The 22,130-nt window shown below is 39.3% G+C and overlaps 1 pseudogene; it reads right to left on the bottom strand.

Annotated features, from left to right (window-relative positions):
* Positions 1–910: 910 nt before the first annotated feature.
* LOC103694114 (DNA repair protein RAD51 homolog 1 pseudogene) lies at positions 911–1,869 on the bottom strand (annotated as a pseudogene).
* Positions 1,870–22,130: the final 20,261 nt, after the last annotated feature.

Below are 22,130 nucleotides of genomic sequence, written 5' to 3'. Positions count from 1 at the left end.
TTTTTTTCTGTTTTGAAATTCTTTTATTAGTGAGACTCAGTGACTCAAAGGAGACCACAGTTTTTGGAAATACTCCTAAGTAGAGTCATTTGGGCAATGTCAGACCTCTGCAACACAAACGTATACAATAAAAACAAACACCACAGGATAGATACAGTAATACAGTCTGGGATTCTTATTCTTAGGCTAAAGGATAAAATGAGGTAACCTGAATGTAGGGCTCTTTTTAGGGTTTATACCTTATGACTATAGTAGCCGACCATAACTATACAGTACTGAAAGCTGTTATGGAAACTCTGTTTTGCAATATTCAAGTTGTACTAGAATATCTCCAGGAAATAACACATCCACTGCTTAAAACTACTTTATTAGCAGCAGTAGAACAAATTTTCTTAAGTGAAGTCTTAGTAATTAAAAGAACAAGCATGAACTGATGGGCTGTTAGTCTAGCATGCGATACGTAAGACTCCTTAACCAAAAAAAAAATGAATTTTAAAATTTTGTGACAGTTCAGGCATATAATTTTTAAGTCGGCATCTTACTTACAGAGAAAAAGAATGTGTAAAAACACCCATTCCCACTTACTGATTCTTGGGCATTTGCCATTCTTTAGAAGGGAAAGTGTGCTCATATCTTTCCAGGTTTATTTCTCCTGAAGACATATCCTGTCCCACACCTGTTATTTCATACCTCTCCTCCAAACACCAAAGAAATCAGTTATTAATGTAGTATAGAAGAAATAAACATTTCAGATCAGACATGTTTCTGCTACCAGAAACCTGATATAAGTTGTTTTCCTGGAAGTCATGCCCCGACAGTCACAACATGAGCATGTGAAGAAGCCCTGTGAACAGTCTTCATTAGCTATATAGCATTTAGAAGCTTATCACAGGAAAGAAAACCAAATAAATCAGTCTTTGGCATCACCTTCTTTCTCCATTAGCATTAATGGCAAGCATAGCTTCCTTTTCAGGAAGACAGGGGGAGTCATAAATTTTGCATATTCTGGTTTCCCCTCTTCCTTTCCTCAGGTATAGCCTGGTGGTTGATTCATGAGTGATGATGTTTCCTCCAATGTTTTTTTGGGATCTGCAACAAACATGGCTGCTCCATCCACTTCGGCTACCACCTGGTTGGTGGTTATCACTATTACACCAAACTCATGGGCAAGTTGAAGCAACATCCTTAGAAATCTGGCTGAAATGCATTTGCCTGGCTGAAAGCTCTCCGTGACATGAGTACTCTGTTCTGTAAAGGGCAGTAGCACTGTCTACAATAAGGAATGCATACCTGGGTTCTACCATCATGGCTGATGCTTGGTAAAGGAGCTGAATCTGCTGGTTTGTGTTGAACCCTTGAGCATATGCTTCATTGTCTAGGACATCACTGTCAGCTACTGCTAGCAGCAGCTCCAGTCTAAAGGTGCTCTCAGTGTCATTGTACCCTGCCATGTAACAGCCAATGTATGACAGATCTGTGTCTTCCTAGTTTGGAATGCTCCAAAAATCTCTATGGTAGATCCAGTCTCCATTCTACCTTGAAGCAGTTTGTCAAGCTCTTCAGTGCCAGTAGTATGATTTTGGAACAGAGTTGGTGAGACTCAGTGCAGTGATGAAACCCATTGGTACTAATTTTGCTGCCTCAGTCAGAATTTTGTCAGCTTTGGCTTCACTAACACTCATAATATATATTAGTTCCTTTTTGGTGCATAAGCGACAGCCTCCACTGAATGGAAACAAGCTTCTTCTAATTTTTTCACATCTTTGACATTTATCCACATTGCTCTACCCATGAAATAAGTTGTGGGCCAAAGCTTTCTTCTTCCTCTGAGGTATCTGCATTTGCTTCAAGCTGCATTTGCCTGGCCATTACTTTCCAAAGCCCTGGGCCAGCTCTGAACACACCACACTTAGTCTGGTCACCTGGCTCAAACCCACTTCTCAACTCTTCTGTCAGGTCTTCCTCCTAGTCACACATTTGGGGACACCTCAGCTTCGCCCACACTTGGCAGTCTTAAATGCTTACAAGGTTGGAGAATTAGAGAAAAGACATGAATCATTTTCACAAGTTATTCAAGGCCCAAAGGAAACATTCCCTGACTTTTTGCAAAAGGTTGACTTCAGCTGTGGAAAGAAATGTATCAGATCCATCAGCAAGAAAGGCAATAATTGAGTCACTAGCTTTTAGAAATGCAAATGATGAATGCAAGGAAATAATTAGACCAGTGAGGACAAAGTCAACCTCAATAGAAGAATGGATTAGATATGCAGCTGATGTTAGACCTTATTCGCCTGATATTACCTTAATAGGAGAAGCCTCTACTAGAGGCTTTGAGAAGATGCAAAATCTCAAATGTTTTGAGAAGCAGGGTCATTTAGAAGAAACTGTAGAGAAAACAAAATTTATCCCAAAGGGGAGTCAATGCCCTCTGGAATATGTAAAAAATGTAGGAAAGGTCAACATTGGACTAGGGAATGTAGAGCAAAAACAGACAAATGAGGCAACACTTTACCAAAAATCTCCCAGGGTCAGGGGTAGGGGGAGAATCTTGCTGTCCCTAATGCCAAACAGGGAGAGTTCTCTTCCTTGAGACAATTAAATACCACTGCTCTAAAAGAAAAAAAAAGGCATTGTGAGACCAGGCACAAGGTCAAGGCAAGTTCTACAAACAATTCAAAAAACCTAAAAAGGGGCCAAAAATGAATATTTTGGCAAACCTCTAGAGAAGATCTAAGTCCCAAGCTTAGAATATTAGTAAACAATATTGAAATTGAAGGAATGGTCGACACTGTAGCAGATGTCACCATTATCTCTCCAAAATCTTGGTGTGAAGATTGATGACTTCAAGAAGTAGACATCCAATTTCGAGGAGTTGGGACTTTATCCCAAATAAAGCAAAGCATGAGATGGCTTAAGTGTACAAGCCTGGGAGTCAGATAAGAAAATTGAGGCTGTATTTGGCTGTTATAGCCATAAACTTCTGGGGGAAAAAATCTGTTACAGCACTGAAAAATAGAGATTAATATACTTTCAGTTTCAGAGGCTGACCACAAATCCAGTCAGACTCCTAATAAAAAAATCAAATTATTTAAGGAATGTTATCAAAGACAGTTATGGACTGTCCAGGATGTCCATAACCAAGACACAGCATGGGCTGACATTTCAGCTTTCCATCAGGGAGCCACTGTTGTTAAAACACCAACAGCCTTGCCACAAAGATGGCTAACTGACCAACCCATTTGGATTGATCAATGGTCTACGAGAAAAGAAAAAATACAGACACTAGACCAGATAGTCCAGGAACAACTGGAGGCTCAGCTTATCAAGAGGTCCACCAAGTTTTGGAATTCTTTGCTATTTGCCATTTTAAAAAAAGTCTAGCAAATGGATGATGTTGACAGATCTTAGAGCAATTAATACCATATTCAGCCAATGGGTTGCTGCAGCTTATCCCAATAAGCCCATATAAAAAACACAGAACTTAGTTATTATACATATAAGCTACATGCCTAGATTGGGCAGATCTATCACTATACTAACTTATTCCCAAGCTATGAGACCCCTTGCTGCTTGCAACTTCTACAGGCCATGTGGTTCTGCTCCATATTGGCTTGTACCTCCTCTCCCCCCAACCTCTCTCCTGCCCCAACTCTCTAAGACCTCCAATCCCACTTTTCCCTTCCACTGCCTAATCATAGGCTCTAGCCTTTCTTTGACCATTTAGAATGTGGAGAAGGTATACATAAGATCACCTAAGTATGTGATCTTCCCCTCATCACAGGCAGTCCCTCTTAAGGAAGCAGAATTAATATCAACAAACATCACCAGGGCAATCTACAACATTAGTACTAGCATAAATAAATGTTTTTTTTATTTTTAGATAATTGTGATTTGATGTAGACTTTGCTATAGATTCTTTCTCTAATAATTTCCTACTTTTTAAAAATGATTTGTTGTTTTATTTCTATAAGTGTTTGACCTCTAAGCATGTCTGTTGTACACTGAGGTCCAAAGAGGCCTCAGATCCACTGGACCTGGAGTTCAGGACCATTGTGAGCTACCGTGTGCGTGCTGGAGATCAAATTCAAGTTGTCTGCAAGAGCAATGCATTTTTTAACTTCTCTCCAGCCCTCTTAACAATTTCTTAGCCTTTACAATGATTCTACCTACAAAACTTGAGTTTCAGTTCTCATTTTTTTAAATGGGAAAATCCTAGGTAAGTTTATATTTCTAGCACAGCATTTTATATAGTTTTGAATATTTAAGTCCTAGAGGACAGGGAGAAAATCATAAAAAGTACTTTCTCAAAACCTCTGAAGTAGAAAAGAGCTTCATGTTACTCTATGTCCTATCAGGTATTGGAATATATGTAGATTTATTAATTCTTACTAATTGACAGTCATCTTAATTTGTATTTTTAGAACAATATTTCTTCTTGCATAAGTGATTTCACATCCTCTTTACAGATGGAAACTAGAATCTGTATGTTAAAACATCAATAAATATTCATAGTTGTTATTCACTTAATTTAGAGACAGCATCAACCCTGAGTAAGTCAGAAAGTGACATCCATTGTCTTAGTACTTAGTTTGGACACTATTGTCCACTATTAGAGGAAATGCTTCCTCTCACTCTTCTCTACAGTCATAATGAGGTACCAGGATTCATTGGCTTCCAAGGAAATTTTCTGAGTTGGATGCAACAGTTTGCTCAATTTGCTGAGCTTGTCCAGGTTTTAGCTGTTAGTGGCTCATCTTCTCTTGAAGATTCAACCCGTTTTACTTAATGGGGCTTCTGTTCTCATTTTATTCACATTCCCTTCAGAATGAACCAACTCTCTGTGAAGTAATAATAAAAACGGCCAATCCTAGCATGACTTCAATGGCTGGCAGAGGTATCAGAAATGGAGGAGTGTGGTATTTCACTTTCCAAAATAATAAAAGTTGGGATATTTAGCCAGCGCTAAAGACTTTGGCTGAGTTCCATGAACTTAGATTTTAATGTCAATAAAGCGTTTTTTTTTAACTGTTTCCTCCTCTGCTTTATTCCTTTACTAAAGAAGATCATTTGGCTCAGGAAGATAGTGTGATATTATGAAGGTCCCACCCCAGAACTGGGGAGCTCATTTCTTGGTAATGTGGAATGTTATAACATGAAGTCCACTTGAGACCTTCATAAGGAACTGATCCCAGCTAAAACTTCTTCCAATACCACATGAATAAGGACAAATTTTTTATCTGTAAGCTGAAAAATCATCATTTTTCTAAACTAGAATTATTCCAATAAGCCATCAACTCATCATTCAAGAGTGAAGAAAACAAAGAATTTGGATAAGGAAGGTGAAGATGATATAAACTGAATAGGTCCTTGTCTTAGGATTTCCATTGCTGTGAAACAACATCATGATCATGGGATTTACTATAAAGGGCAAAATTTAATTGGGGCTGGTGTATAGTTTTAGAGGTTTGATCCATTATCATCATGGGAGGAAACATGGCAGCAGGCAGATAGACATGGTGCTCAAGGAGCTTGAGTTTTCTACATCTTGACCAGAAGGTAACTAGGAGGAGACTGAAATCCATACTGGGCAGAGCTTGAGCATAAGAAACACACAAAGCCCACCCCACAGTGTCACACTCACGTGCCACTCTCTGTGTCCCAAGCATTCTAACACAGGAAAATATGGGGGCCGCACCTATTCACCTGCCACAGTACTTTCCAAGAGAATCACTAAAGAGGATATATCAAGAAAAAGAAAACTGGGGACTGGCAAAATGCCTCAATGGTAAATGCACTTGCTTTCAGTCCTGATGACCTAAATTCAATCCACAGGAATTACATGGTTGAAGAAAATAATCACAACCAACTCCAGCAATTAGTCATCTGACCTCTACTTACTTACCCTGACACACATACCTCCAGTAAATAAATATAAGCATTTAAAACATATTAAAAAGAAAAAGTGGAAGTTCCCAGAAGGAGTAAGAAACAGGGAGAGCATATGAATGAAAAGCTCAATAGAAAATTTGTTCAACCAGCAAGAAGAATATATAAGAACTGAGAGCTGTTAAGAAACAGTGCAAAGTTTCCTGAGGTTGGAAGAGAGCTGAGAGAATTAAGATCTTCTGAGACTGCTTGTATGTTGTGGTAAAATTAAATAAAAAATGCTGTCTTTTACTCCGCACTAGATCTGGCAACAGAGTGCCCCATGACATCTGTTGTATGTCTTCATCTCAGTCAGCAAAGCATCTCACCCACTCTGCTCCATCCCATATCACACTGCTGATAGCTACTGTCTGAGCCTGGCAAAAATCTGTTTACCTGTCTAGTTCCCAAGGCAGGTCGCCACCATGTCAGACACACACATCACAATTCCGTGGGCAGCCCAGTGTCTCCAGCCACCACAAACTCTCTTAAATTCAATTAAATCACAACAGGAAAGAACACACAACACAATAACCTCTGATTCAATTGATAATATATAATTGTCCACCTAGAAATACAAAGCCTTGTACAAATCCATCCCTTAAGAATATTCATAACAACCTGTAAATGTCCAGAGAGGAAGCTTAATATCTGCCTCCATGTTCTCTCAGCTGCTTTGCTCTGCTCTTTCCCATTTCTTCCTCCTTTCTAAAACTTTTCTCCCACCCCTCCTTCCTTCTTGTTCAATGACAGTCCTCATTCTATCTTTTACCTGCCTTTACCTGCATAATAACATCATCCTACACTTGTACAGTTAAGATATAGAAACAGTGATTAATTTTACACATGGACACACACACACACACACACACACCACACAACATTCACATATACACATACAGAACAAAACAACAACAAAAAAGTCACACACACGTAAAATAAGAGCAAAAGGAAATGATATGGGAAAAAGTGAGCTCTTCTACACTGTGGGTAGAAATACAAGCTAATCTTTCCATTATGGAAATCATTATGTGGATGTCTCAAAAATTAAATTGATACTACAACTACCATATGACCCAACTGAACCACTCCTGGATATTTATCTGAAGGATTCCATATTAACATCACAAATATAATTACACATGAGTATTTATTGCAGCACTATTCACAATAGTTAAATTATGAAAGATAAGTGGCCAACAACAGAGAAACTGATAAAACCAAACAGATCCCCCTCCCCACCCCAAAGCTCCCAGGGACTAAACCACCAACCAGAATGTTCATGGAGGGACCCATGACTCCAGATGCATATATAGCAGAGGATTACCTTATCTAGTATCAATGGGAGAGAAGCCCCTTGGTCCTGTGGAGGCTTGATAACACAGCATAGGAGAATGCTAGGGTGCTGAAGTGAGAGGGGGTGGGTGGGTGAAGGAGCACCCTTATAGAAGCAGGGGAATTGTGGAAGGGATAGGGCTTTAATTGGTCAGGGGAATAAATAACATTTGAAATGTAAATAAAATAACCAATATAAAAAGAAAGTATACTACATAACAGATATGGTCCTATGAATTGAACTTAGGTCACCAGTATTGATAGCAAGTGCTATAGAAGTAAGTTCATGTTAGGCTCTGGGGAACCCCAGAAGTTCCCTCATGTTTGGATCCAGGAGAGTGGCTACAGAATACCAATCTTTGAAATGTGTCATCTTGGCCAGGACTATGCCCTTTTAAATTCCATTTGCTTGGAATACACGAGATCCTGGATTTGATCCCTAACACTACAAATGCTCACTTGTATTTGGTAGCACCCCAACTCTGACTGATAAAGGCTGTCTACTCCATGTAAGTGAAATTCATCTTTAAAGGTGCAGATTTACCCTGCCTCTGGAGGTCTCAATGGGATGAGTTGAACTTTTCTTCCAAAAATATTACAAGAATGGCCCCCAAACAGACTCCCAAGGCATTGAAAAGAAGAAATATTGAAATGTGAACTTGAAAGTTGAATTAGACATTGTCTATAAATAAAAAAGATGAAATATTATTCCAAGAATAAGAATGAATATAGCCCAGTCACAAATGCATGGTGAGCTCCGAGCATTTTCTCTGGAAAGTGTAGAAAGAAAAAGCAACGTGAACTAGAGATGGGAATATTGAAGTTTGAATTGCACCTTGGATTTAATTATGGGCCATAAAACTTGAGGATGCAGTCTTTGTGATTAAATGAGTGCTATACTTATATTTTAATTAAAAAAAAAACACATTGCCTTAACTAGAATGTCAAGGACATGTTAGAGAATTAGAATGTGAAGACCACAAGGCATTCATAGAGATTTCACTGGGTCAAAAGAAAGACCAATTATAAGCAAACATTGCAATGCCATTTTAAACCCTTGAGGTATTAAGTGGAGTTCTGCCTGTGTGTCTGCATTATAGTCTCCGACATGCCCAGGCATGCATACAGAGAATATGTTTCCTTCTCCGTGGAAAAAGAACACCTAGACACTGAACACAGAGAGACAGGGTACTCCATTCTAATACCTCAGCTGGCCTTCAGTGGACAAGACATGATTTAAAATATGTACAAAGAGTCTTTTCCATTAGATTTATAACTTTGCATTCAAATTGAGATCCACTTAGGCTGATGCCTCAGAGTCTAGCTGAAAGGCTGCCAAGACATTGGCTTTCAAGTTTTCAGACTTTGGGAGGATGAATTTGTAAACGAGAGGCACAGTTACCCCATATGTTCAAGTCTGGATATATCACCTTCTTCCGAAAGAAACAATGGTAACACTATGCTGACTTTCAAAGAGAGTCAAGGAAGACCATGCTGTAAAGCCAGAGTGGGCATTAGTTGTACATTTGGGACTTGAAAGACTTGTACTCATGTGACTTCAGCACTGTTGGAAACTATTTATGGGTTATTTCTAGGGCATTTTTCCAGGATATTCAGATTCAAATTGCACTAAAGTTTCAAGCTGCTGTCCCCAGAACAGATGGCCTTGTTTTCTGACTGTGTTTCAGAGTCCCCTGCCAGCAGGACAGATGTGAAGTCATCCCTAAGTGGAGGGCTCCAGTGACTGTTGAGGGAAGAGGTTAGATGTGGAAAGCTAAGAAGACTGAAGTTAGAAAGTCTCATCTGGATGAAAAGTCTTCTACAGGCAGAAAATGTTTTTCTATTTGTACCAAGGTGTGCAGTGGAACTCAGACTTTAACAAGATGAGAGAGAAGGCCATAAGATCTCATTTTGCAGAGCATTCCTTACTGTCAGTCTGACTGGCACCTTCTGCTCTCTGCAATGGATTCCTTCGTGAAATGTCTTCACGATCTTTGTGAATGTCCCTCTTCACCTGCAAAAAAAGGCTGTCTCGTCTGTCAGTTTGTGTGTAGTGTATTTGTGTGTGTGTGTGTGTGTGTGTGTGTGTGTGTGTGTGTGTGTGTGTATCTGTGTGTGTCTGTGTCTATGTGTCTGTGTGTGTCTGTATTATATTGGAGTTATATATATATTGAAATTCAAAACTCAAAGGAGTTAATTAGCCGACTGTATATGATTGAAGAGAGGTAAAATAAGAAGGAAATTAACTGGGCTGGAGAGATGGCTTAGTAGTTAAGAGCACTGAGTATTCTTCCGAAGGTCCAGCGTTAAATTCCAGCAACCACATGGTGGCTCACAACCATCTGTAATAAAATCTGATGCCCTCTTCTGGTATGTCCAAAGACAGCTACAGTATATTTATAATAAATAAATAAATAAATAAATAAATAAATAAATAAATAAATAAATAAATAAGTCTTTTAAAAAAGAAGGAAATTAACTGAAAAATATCAAATGTAACATGAAATCAAAGGGACAGAAAGTATGAAGGAGAGAAGCAGTTCTGGTATAGGACATGAGTACCAAACAGTTCCACATCAGCACAATGGAAGAATGAGTGGTCTTAGGCTCCTATTCCCTTACAGAACATTTAACCAGTCATTATTCACACTTCACAGATGCACTTTGAAAACCTCTGCTGTTTAAAACAATCCTGAGACTTCTGGAAAGTCTACAGAACTGACTGTGAACTAAATTAGAAGCAGAAGACTAATTAGACTTGACCACACCACATTTCCCTCAAGTTAACAGGAACATGTAACAAAGAAGCTTTTGGGGGCACATGGCTTCTATGGGAACAAAAGGAACTGATGACTGACAACTATGTTCCTAGTATTCACAGTTCTGCCAAAGGAATCCATTCTGTTCCCACATTGGGAGGACAACAGTGTCATCTGCACCTCCAGGTGTGAGTAGAAACATAGAACGGGAGGAAGGCTTACCATGACCAATGAACACATCACAGGTACATACTTCTGTGCTTCTGACAGAAAACATCTGAGCAGAGTGACCAGGACACTTCACAACCCCCTTGTAAATTGGAACTACCCCCAAGAATGCAGTAGAAGTTCAACCTCTTGGGTCACTAGATGACTGGTCTCAAGTGATACCTTCAGAGATACCTAAGCCCACACCCATGAGGAAAGGAAATCCAGTTCCACACACTTCAGAGAAGCATGGAATTTGGACACACTTGGCCTCAGAGGTCAATCAATGGTACTAATCAGACAGTTTCATATACTCTACATACCCAACAGTTATGCACTATAAGCACAATAGACTGTCATTCTCAAAAACTAGACAAATTGGATGAAATAGACACTTCATTCCAAAGACATAGTAATACAAAATTTATTCTGGAAGACACCATCAGAAGACACATATGACTAGCACACAAATTGGAGTTATGGATAACGTTTTGTGTTTTAAAAGTTCTTTCATTGCAAAGTGATTCTAAAAATAGGAAGAAATAATACAAACTCTGTAGGATAGCTTCTAAGAACTGCAGAGAGAGCAAAACTCCTAACTTATTTGTATAAAGCTTGCGTTATCCTGATACCAAAATTTACTGAAGGCTACTCAGGCAAACTGCAAAATTTCCTCACATATACAAATACAAAAACTATCCCCACTGAAATACCAAGTCAAATTCATCAGCATATCTAACTTGCTCTGGCATTCTGTTTCATAATATTACATATTGCACATAGTATACACTGTATCATAAAAATGTCCATGTTGTACATAAAGTGTCATTTTTAAGCTTGAATGCATAGATCATGATGCCCTCCCAATGTTCCATACAATCAAATGAGCGCAAGATGATACGAAACAGTTAAAATCAGGGTGCAAGTATAGAGACACTTGGGAGATAAAATGCAAGAACTTACAGGTAAATTATGCTATTTGCCCATCACGAAACTCAGTTATCAATGGAATGGCCTTTGTTCACAACTGCACATAGCCAATACCTTATTAATAAGGATAATTAAGGAAGAGAGGGAGCTGGATTTAAGATCAGATAGAATGAAATAGCAGTTCAGGTAAGAATTCTGGGTTTACCCTCAAGTAAAAATGTAATATGGGATGAGTGAAATTTTTATACTACATGTTATAAAGAAATACTTGTACTTCACATTATTAAAAAAATCAGCACGTACATGCTATTACTAACTTAACTCTTATACATTAGGAAAGTTCTCTTTGTTCTGCCTTATACTTTCCTAGCCCAGATGCCCCTAGAGGAATAGAAGTTTGACACCAACAGAAATTAGCCTACCAGGGCAATACAAGAAGAACATGAATCCAGATGCCTCAGAGTGAAGGAAGGTTGCAAGGGATGCTAATGAAAGAAGCAAGACATCGCAAGTCTCAAGAAATGTGGTAGGCATTTTTAGTGGTTTCCATGAGAAACATCCCACATAGGCTTAGGTTCTTGACTATCTGGTCCAAAGTTAATGGTACCATATAGGGAGACTATGGAATTTGTAGACGATGCAACCTTGCTTAAGGGAGTACAAAAGTAAAAGTGGGCTCTGAGAATTCATAACCTTACCCAATTTCCAGTTCACTCTCTTTCCTGGTGTGCCAACCAGATGCAACCAACCACTTTTTTGTTCCTGTCTCAGTGCCTTCTGCTTGCTGCCATGCCTTCCCACCATGGTTGACTTGTATCCCTCTAGAACCATATGCCGAAGTAAAGTTTCCCTTATTGTTTGCTTTTAGTTGTGGTATTTTATACAGTAGCAGAGCATTATCACATATCACACTACTAGAGGGGCAAGCCTTAGCTTGATTGACTTCCTTTGTCTCTACCCTACTTCTTCCTATAGGATCTGCAAAATGGAGATAAATTAGAAAACAGGTATTTAGGATGTTCATCCATTGTCTGGCCTATTGAATAAAGCACAGTTTTGAAGATTCCATTGCTGTCTCTGCTCACTGGCATCTGTAAGCAATGAGAAGCAAGAAAGCAAGTATTCTGGTCACATTCAGACTGCCTGTCATCTGCTAGACAATTACCTTGAAGAAGCACATTCAATAGCTCTAGGTAGCGGATTCCTCACCAGAACATGTACTTTCTGCATTGCTGAGTGACTTTTCGTCCCTGCTTTATAGCAAACAACCATCGATATGAGTCCTGCTGAAGGCTCGGGCTCAGTGAATATTTCTTTACCAGGCTTTTTTTTATGGGGAATTTTTCTTTCTTTCTTTTTTTAAACCATATTTGGCATTTTTATAGGAAAATTTTTTATTTATATTTTAAATATTATCCCATTTCCCAGTTTCCCCTCCAGAAACACACTATCCCATCTCCCCTCACCCTGCTTCTGTAAGGGTGCTCCCCCACTCACCCGCCAACTCACCCACCCCCCATCTCCCTGCTGTGACATCCCCTACACTGGGGCATTGAGCCTTGGTAGGACGAAGGGCCTCTCCTCCCACTGATGCCCAACGAGACCATCCTCTGCTACACTTGTGACTGGAGGTACAGGTTTATCCTAGTGTACTATTGGGATGGTGGTTTAGTCCCTGGGAGCTCTGTGGCGTCTGGTTGGTTGATATTGTTGTTGTTCTTATGGGGTTGCAAGCCCCTTCAGTTCCTTCAGTCCTTTCTCGAACTCCTCCATTTACCAGTGTTGACTAGCAGACTCAACCTAAGCCAACAGAGGCTTCCTAAAGGTTAAAGCACAGTCACTCCTACAAAGTAAGCAACAAAATTTGCTCACTCTTTGCTCTAAAGAAAGACATGGCACCATCTTAAAAACATTAGGTTACACAAATTTGACATGAGTGGACAAAACAAGGACAGTTCTGTTTCTATATCTTGTTCTCATTATAGCCAAACACAGAAGCCCTAAGGCCTCTCACCCAAGAGTTATCAATACAATTTACTGTGTTACACATATATATCTGACACAATCCTCACACCTCCAATCCCTAGTGCAGAACAAACAGGCTGTGAGTGTACTCAGTAAAGCAAAACAGTGCCAAAGGAGGAGCGAGGCACTCGGGGCTGCAGGTGCTCGTTTCCCAAGGGCTTTTGGAAGCAGGATCCAAGCTATTTCTTTATTGGAGTTGTGTATCCTGAGGGATTAAAGATAAATGCTTATACGTCCAGGTTCTCCAGTTTAAATCAACTGAAAGCATTAGGGACTTAAAAAAATCATGGGTACAGATTGTGCTGTCCTAATAGTTAAAATTATTATTCGTCCAAGAACACATATTTATTACTCTGCTCCAAGCAAAGCTTTGTATGAGTGCGTGCAAAATCGGATAGTTGTCTGGGAAGTGAAGAGCACAGAAAGCTGCTTTTGAGTTGAGGATTACTTCAAAACAGCTATAGTTCCAACTTACTACTCCTATGTCTGTGCTGACAACAACAGGACTTTTTTAAAAATGTATTTATTTTTACTGGATATTTTATGTATTTACATTTCAAATACTATCCCCTTACCACCCTCTTCCATGCCCCTCCCCCTCCCACTGCTTCTATGAAGATCCTCCCATTCCCACTCACCCACTCCTACTTCAACACCCTGGCATTCCCCTACACTGGGGAAACAAGACTTCACAGGACCAAGAGCTTTTCTTCCTATTGATGCCAGACAATGTCGTCTTCTGCTACATGTGACGGGAGCCATGGGTCCTTCCATACATACTCTTTGGTTGGTGGTTTAGTCCCTGGGAACTCTAGGGTTTCTGGTTTGTTGACATTGTTGTTCTTCCTATGGGGTTGCAATTCCCTTCAGCTCCTTGAGTCCTTTCTTTAGCTCCTCCATTTGGGTCCTCATGCTCAGTCCAATTGGTAGCTGCAAGCATCTCATCTGTATCAGTGAGGCTCTGGTAGAGACTCTTAGGAGACATCTATATGAGGCTCCTGTCAGGAAGGACTTCTTGGCATCAGCAATAGTGATTGAAATTTGTGGCTGCATATGGGACAGATCCCCAGGTGGGGCAGTCTCTGGATGACAATTCCTTCAGGCACTGCTCCACTCTTTGTTCCTGTATTTCCTCCTGTGAGTATTTTGTTCTCCCTTCTAAGAAGGAGTGAAGCATCCACATTTTGGTATTCCTTCTATTGAGCTTCATATGGTCTGTGAATTGTTACTTAGGTATTCTGAGATTTTGGACTAATATCCACTTATCAGTGAGTACATGCCATGGGTGTTTTGTGACTGCGTTACCTCACTAACGATGATATTCTTTTCTAGTTTGATCCATTTGACAAAGAATTTTATGTAGTCATTGTTTTTAATATCTGGATAAATATACCACGTTTTCTGTATCCTCTGTTGAAGGACAGCTGGATTTGTTCCAGCTTCTGGCTATTATCCATAAGATTGCTATGAACATAGTAGAGCATGTGTCCTTGTTATATGTTGGAGCATCTTTTGGGTATATGCCCAGAAGTGGTGTAGTTAGGTCCTCAAGTAGTCTTATGCCCAGTTTTCTGAGGAGCTTCCAGACTGACCTACAGATTTGTTGTACCATCTTGCAATCCCACCAACAATGGAGGAGCGCTCCTCTTTCTCCACATTCTTGACAGAATCTGCTGTCACCTGAGGTTTTGATCTTAGCCATTCTGACTGGTGTGAGGTAGAATCTCAGGGTGGTATTGATTTGCATTTCCCTGATGACTAAGGATGTTGAATATTTCTGTACGAACTTCTTGGCCATTCAATAGTCCGCAGTTGACAAGTTTTTGCTTAGCTCTGTACCCATTTTTAATAGGATTATTTGGTTCTCTGGAGTCTAACTTCTTGAGTTCTTTGTATATATTACATGTTAGCCTTATCAGATGTAGGATTGGTAAAGATTTCTTTCCCAATCTGTTAGTCACCATTTTGTCCTAATGACAGTGCCCTTTGCCTAACAGAAGCTTTGCAATTTTATGAGCTCTCATTTGTCGATTCTTGATCTTAGAGCATAAGCCTTTGGTGTTCTGTTTTGGAAATTTTCCCCTATGCCCATGTGCTACAGGTTCTTCCCCACTTTCTCTTCTATTAGATGCAGTGTATCTGGTTTAACATGGTGGTCTTTAAGCTTTGTACAAGGAGATAAGAATGGATTGATTTGCATTCCTCTATGTGCTAACCTCCAGTTGAATCAGAAAATGCTGTCATTTTTCCACTGGATGGTTTTAGATCATTTGTCAAAGATCAAGTGACCATAGGTGTATGGGTTCACTTCTGGGTCTTCTATTCTGTTCTACTGATCTACCTCTCTGTCTCTGTACCAATGCCATGTAGTTTTTATCAGTATTTCTCTGTAATATAGCTTGAGATCGGGTATGATGATTCCCCCGAAGTTTTTTTACTGTAGAGAATAGTTTTTGCTATCCTGGGTTTTTTGTTATTGAAGATAATGAGAATTGCTCTTTCTATCTCTGTGAAGAATTGACTTGGAATTTTGATGAGGATTGCATTGGATCTGTAGATTGCTTTAGGTAAAATGGCCATTTTTACTATGTTAATCCTGTAGATCAATGAGCACTGGAGGTCTTTCCCTCTTCTGAGATCTTCTTCGATTTTTTTCTTCAGAGACTTGCAGTTCTTGTCATACAGATCTTTCACTTACTTGTTTAGAGTCACACGGAGGTATTTTATATTATTTGTGACTATAATAAAGGGTGTCATTTCTCTAATTTCTTTCTCAGACCGTTTATTCATTGAAGAGAGAAAAGCTACTGATTTGTTGGAGTTAATTTTGTGTCCAGCCACTTTGGTGAAGCTATTTATCAACTGTAGGATTCTCTCATGGATTTTGTGTGTGTGTGTGTGTGTGTGTGTGTGTGTGTGTGTGTGTCACTTTTGTCTACTATCATATCATCTGCAAATAGTGATATATTGACTTCCTCCTTTAAAATTTGTATTTGTTTGGTCTCTGTTTTTTGACAAATGGCTCTGGCTATAACTTCAAGTACTATATTGAATAGATGGGAGAAGAGGCAGCCTTTCTAGTCCCTGATTTTAGTGGCATTGTTTCAAGTTTCTCTTCATTTAGTTTGATGCCGTTTATTGGCTTACCATATATTGCTTTTATTTTATGTAGGTATGGACCTTGAACTCCTATTCTTTCCAATACTTTCAGCATGCAGGGATGTTATATTTTACCACAGGCTTTTTCAGCATCTAATGAAGTGATCACGTGGTTTCTTTCTTTGTGTTTGTTTATATAGTGGATTACACTGTCGGTTTTCTGTATACTGAACAATTGCTGCATCCCTGGAATGAAGCCTACTTGATCGAGGTGAATGATTCCTTTGATGTGTTCTTGGATTTAGTTTGCAAGAATTGTATTCAGTAATTTTTGGATCAATATTCATAGGGGAAATTGGCCTGAGATTCTCTTTCGATTTTGGATGTTTGTGTGACTTAGGGATTAGTGCAACTGTTGCCTTGTAGAAGGTATTAGGTAGCCTTCCTTCCTTTTCTATTTTATGAAATACTTTAAGATGTATTGGTATTTGGTTGTCTTTGAAGGTCTGAAAAATTTTGTACCATCACCATCTGGTCCTGGGAATTTTTGTCTGGGAGACTTTTAATGACTATTTCTATTTACTTAGTGGCTATGGGACTATTAAAATGGTTTATCTGATCCTAATTTAACTTTGGTGCTTAGTATCTGTCTAGAAAATCATCCATTTCATCTAGATTTTCCAGTTTTGTTGAGTATAGGGTTTTGTAGTAGTATTTGAGAGTTTTTTTTAATTTCCTCAGTTTCTGTTCTTATGTCTCCATTTTCATTTATGATTTTGTTAATTTGGATACTGTCTCTCTGTCCTCTGGTTAGTCTGGCTAAAGGTTTATCTATCTTGTTTATTTTCTCAAAGAACCAACTCCTGTTTTTGTCAATTCTTTGCATAGTTCTTTTTGTTTCTACTTGGTTGATTTCGACCCTGAGTTTGATTGTTTCCTGCTGTGTAATCATCTTGGGTGTATTTGTTTCTTTTTGTTCTAGATCTTTGTGATATGCTGCTAGTGGATGCTCTCTCCAATTTCTTTATGGAAGCACTCAGAGCTATAAGTTTTCCTCTTAGTCCTGCTTTCATTGTGTCCCATAAGTTTGGATATGTTGTGCCTTCATTTTCATTGAATTCTAAAGATTCTTTAATTTCTTTATTTCTTCCCTGAACTAGTTATCATGGAGTAGATAGTCATTCAGCTTTCATGTGTATGTGGACTTTCTGTTGTTGTTGTTGTTAGTCTGTGGTGATGTTAGGATACTTGTTATTATTTCACTCTTCTTGTATCTGTTAAGGCTTGTTTTGTGTCCTATTATATGAATTTTATGAGCACACTGTCATCACTGTCTTCAGACACACTAGAAAAGGGTATTAGATATTGGATTCCATTACAGTTACTTGTGAGCCACCATGTGGTTGCTGAGAATTGAAGTCAGGACCTCTAGGAGGGCATTCAGTGCTGTTAACTGCTGAGCAATCTCTCCATCCCAACTATATGGATTATATAGTCAGTTTTGGAGAAGGTATTGTAAAGTGCTAAGAAGAAGGAATATTCTTTGGTTCAAGGATGAAATGTTCTATAGATATCTCTTAAGTCCTTTTGGTTCATAACTGCTGTTATTATCACTGTGTTTCTGTTTAGTTTTTGTTTCCATGATATGTCCATTAGTGAGTGTGTGGTGTTAATATCTTCTGCTATTATTGTGTGAGGTGCAATGTGTGTTTTGAGCATTAGCAATGCTTCTTTTATGTATTTGGGTCCCTTGCATTTGGGGTATAGATGTTCAGAATTGAGAGTTTCTCTTGGTGGATTTTTCCTTTGATGACTATATAGTGTCCTTTCCAATTTTTTTTGATAACTTTTAGTTGAAAGTCAATTTTATTGGATACTAGAATTGCTTCTCTAGATTGTTTCTTGGTACCATTTGCCTAGAAAAAATTTTCCATCCTTTTACTTTGAGATAATGTCTGTCTTTATCACTGGATTTGTTTCCTATATGCTGCAAAATGCTGGGTCCTGTTTCAGTATGCAGCCTGCTGCTCTATGCTTTTTTTTTTAATGGGAATTAAGTAATATTGAGAGATATTAAAAACCAACGATTGCTTCTTCCTGTTATTTTTGTTGGTAAAGGTGAAATTGAAAGGTAGAACTTTTAAAGTTGCCCCCTTAGACAAAATTTAGAGCAGAAGAAAGAAACTGGTCGGGCCCTGGAACTGCAATTACACCAACTGGTTTGGCAACTCTCTCCCAGGAACTAGCTGACCATAAAGTTAGATTAAAATCTTAAAGAACAATCTTGAGAAACAGGAAGCTTCTCCCAGGAACTGGCGGACCATACAGTTAAACAATCTTGAGAAACAGGGAGTTTCTCCTTGTGATTTTTCTCTGGTATTCTCGACATTTTCCTATGCCATTCCTACCCCCTTAGGTGGTGGTTTTTGTAGTTTCTTCCTTTAAATACCTCTTCTCCCAGCTACTCATGGTCGAACTCCTCTGCCCCTGCATGGGATACGAGTCTCGACCCCAGTGCACTGGTTCCTATCAATAAACCTTGTGTTTTTACAGCAAGGATGGTCTTATATGAGTTCTTGGGGGGTCACATCATCCTGAGACTTGAGTAAGGGTCTCCCTACTCCGGGGATCTTTCAAAATTATGCTTCTGTGGGTCTATTTTGGATGTGCTCCGAGAAGATTAGTTTCTTCCTTTTTCTTTGGTGTAGTTTCCCTCCTTGTGTTGGAGTTTCCCTTCTATTATCCTCTGTAGGGTTGGATTGGTAGAAAAATATTGTTTAAATTTGGTTTTATCATGGAATATCTTGGTTTCACCCTCTATGGTAATTGAGAATTTTGGTGAATATGATAGCCTGGGCTGGCATTTTTGTTCTCTCTCTCTCTTTTTTTTTTAAATAATAATGATAGTCAAGACTTCCTTTTTAAAAAAAATTATTTATATGAGTACACTGTCGCTGTCTTCAGATACACCAGATCTCATTACAGATGGTTGTGAGCCACTATGTGGTCATTGGGAATTGAACTCAGGACCTCTGGAAGACCAGCTGGTGCTCTTAACCACTGAACCATCTCTCCAGCCCCAATTTTTGTTCTCTTAGTAGTATCTGTATGACAGCTGTCCAAGATCTTCTTGCTTTTATAGTCTCTGTTGAGAAGTCTGGTGTAATTCTGATGAATCTTCCTTTATATATTACTTGACATTTTTCCCTTACTTCTTTCAATATTCTTTCTTTGATCTGTGCATTTTGTGTTTTAATTATTATGTGATAAGAGAAATTTCTTTTTTGGTCCCATCTGTTTGGTGTTCTGTAGGCTTCTTTAATGTTTATGGGCATCTCATTCTCTAGGTTTGGGAAGTTTTCTTCTATAATTTTGAAGTTATTTACTGGCCCTTTCAGTTGGTAATCTTCACTCTCTTCTATACCTGTTATTCTTAGGTTTAATCTTTTCATTGTATCCTGGATTTCTTGAATGTTTTGAGTTAGGAGCATTTTGCTTTTTTCCATATTCTTTTAGTGTTGTGTCAATGTCTTCTAGGGTTTCTTCTACACCTGAGATTCTCTCTTCTATCTCTTGTATTCTGATAGTGCTTGCATTTGTGATTCCTGATATCTTTCCTATGTTTTCGATCTCCAGGGTTGTCTCTGTGTTTTCTTTAATGTTTCTATTTCCATTTTTAGATCCTGGACAGTTTTATTCAATTCCTTCACCTGTTTGATTGTGTTTACCTATATGTCTTTAAGAGATTTATTTGTTTCTTCTTTAAGGACTTCTACTTGTTTGCCTGTGCTCTCCTATATATTTTTAAGTGGGTTATTTATGTCATTCTTAAATTCCTCAATCATATTCATGAGATGGGATTTAAGGTCTGAATCTTGCCTTTTGTGTGTGTTAGGGTATCCAAAACTTGGTGTGATGGGAGAACTGGTTTCTGATGTTGTCAAGTAGCATTAGTTTCTGTTGCCTCTGGTCTTGAGCTTGCCTCTCACCATCTGGTTATCTCTAGTACTAACTGCCCTGCTGTCTCTGACTGGAATTTGTCCCTCCTGTGTTCCTGGTTGTGTTAGAACTCCTTGGAGTTCAGCTGTTTCTGGGATCCTGATATCCTGAAATCCTGTTGCATCAGAGCTTCTGGGAGTCAAGCTTTCTCTGGGTGTTACAGGAGTGTGTGGGCAGCCAGAGCCCTGGGTCTGTGCTGAAGACAGGTGCAAGTGGCCAGGAACCTGTGCCTCGGGATGAGGGAGATTCATATTTCCCTAGTTTCTGTGGGGGATTACCAGTGGAAAGATGTTTGTCACCTCAACTGTGATCGTGAGTATGTCAGAGCTCCAGTGATCCTGGGTGTGTGTCCGATCCTCTGGGAGTTGAGCTTCCTCTGTGATCCTGTGATCCTGGGCATTTCAGAACACCTGGGAGTCAGACTTTCTCCAGGTATTGTAAGTGTAGGTGTGGAGCTAAGCCACTGGTCTGCTTCTGTGCAGGTTCAAACAGGAAGGAAGATTTTTACCCTTCTAATTCATGTGACAATGTATAACAAAGGTAATTTAAGGCTTGAGGTGTTTGATTTGGCTCATAGTTCTTGGACTTATCATGGCAGGGACACCTTAGTGGTGATATCACGGCAACAGGAGCTTGAGGTAGCTGGTCACATTTTACTAAGTCAGGAAGCAGAGAGACATGGATATTGTTGCTCAACTCACTCTCTCCTTTTTATTAAGTACAGGATTCCAGATTGTAGTATAGCGTAGCGTAGCGTAGTGAAAGACTCTGCTCATCTGAAAACACTGGATATCATCTGAGGTCATTTCCCTTCTCTCAAGTTCCAACATCACAAGGGTCAGTTTCTGTGCTATGAATGGTCAGGTGGTACTCATTTTTGTTTTGTGACTCTGTAAGTATGTACCTGTAGAAAGGTCACAAGTCAACCTTGGGTTCTTTTCCTCAGGAGCCTCCTACCTTGTTTGAGGAGACAGTGTCTTTTCATGGCCTACAGTGTTACTATGGGAATGGCTGGCCAATGAGTACCAATGGTCTCACCACTAGGATTGCAAGTTTGTGCACCACTATCCCTGGCTTTTTTATGTAGATTCTGGAGATGAAGCTTGGTTCTCCTACTTGTAAGGCAAGCACTTTACTGACAACTATCTTCTCAGGCCTAGGGGATTCCCATTTTTAAAAGGATTTAGCATGCGGCTTTCTGAATTTTTGCTCTCAATCTGAACATGCTGAGGCCCAGGTTGAGGCTGCATTCCCTGTTTTAGGTAGACTAGAGGAGCTTTCTTGTTTTGTTAAAAGCATTGTGAATTTACCACAGTCTGTCTAGCCACATTCCAGGAAATCCTTCTATAGCCTTGCTCCTGAGGAATCCAGGCTGCCTTAACAATGACTCTCTTGTTGTCTTGAAACACTGGTGGCCACAGACAGCAAGCATAGCATGACCCATACTTAGGAAGCCTAAATCTATTCACAGCATACTTTGGAATAATTTAATGCTAGACCAAATTTGTTTTTCAGTGGTTGCCATAGAAATCTACTATATTTAGGGAGTTTATATTGGGATATCTGACAGGTGACCTAAACCAGACTATTGAGTAGAGAGGTAATAATTCTAATGCATAAGAGTTAATGCAGGCAGAATGGGCAGAACTTCTAAAACAACATGGCTTCTGTTCTGGCTTCTGTCAGGACAACATTCCAAAAAGAGAGAGCATGTTCAATCCCAGTCTCTCTTTCTTGTGGGGTTTCTGAGGGTGTTCCCTTCCACATCTGCTAGACCATCAGAGAGCAGGGAAGATGCTATTTTCTCATTAGCTGTGCATGTCCTCATTGTGTTCTACTTGAAGAAGTATT

This window comes from Rattus norvegicus, chromosome 17 (assembly GCF_036323735.1).
Source record: "Rattus norvegicus strain BN/NHsdMcwi chromosome 17, GRCr8, whole genome shotgun sequence".
Classification (NCBI taxonomy): Eukaryota; Metazoa; Chordata; class Mammalia; order Rodentia; family Muridae; genus Rattus; species Rattus norvegicus.
The sequence above is the reverse complement of the archived record's forward strand: the minus strand, read 5'-3'. Positions and strand labels throughout refer to the sequence as shown.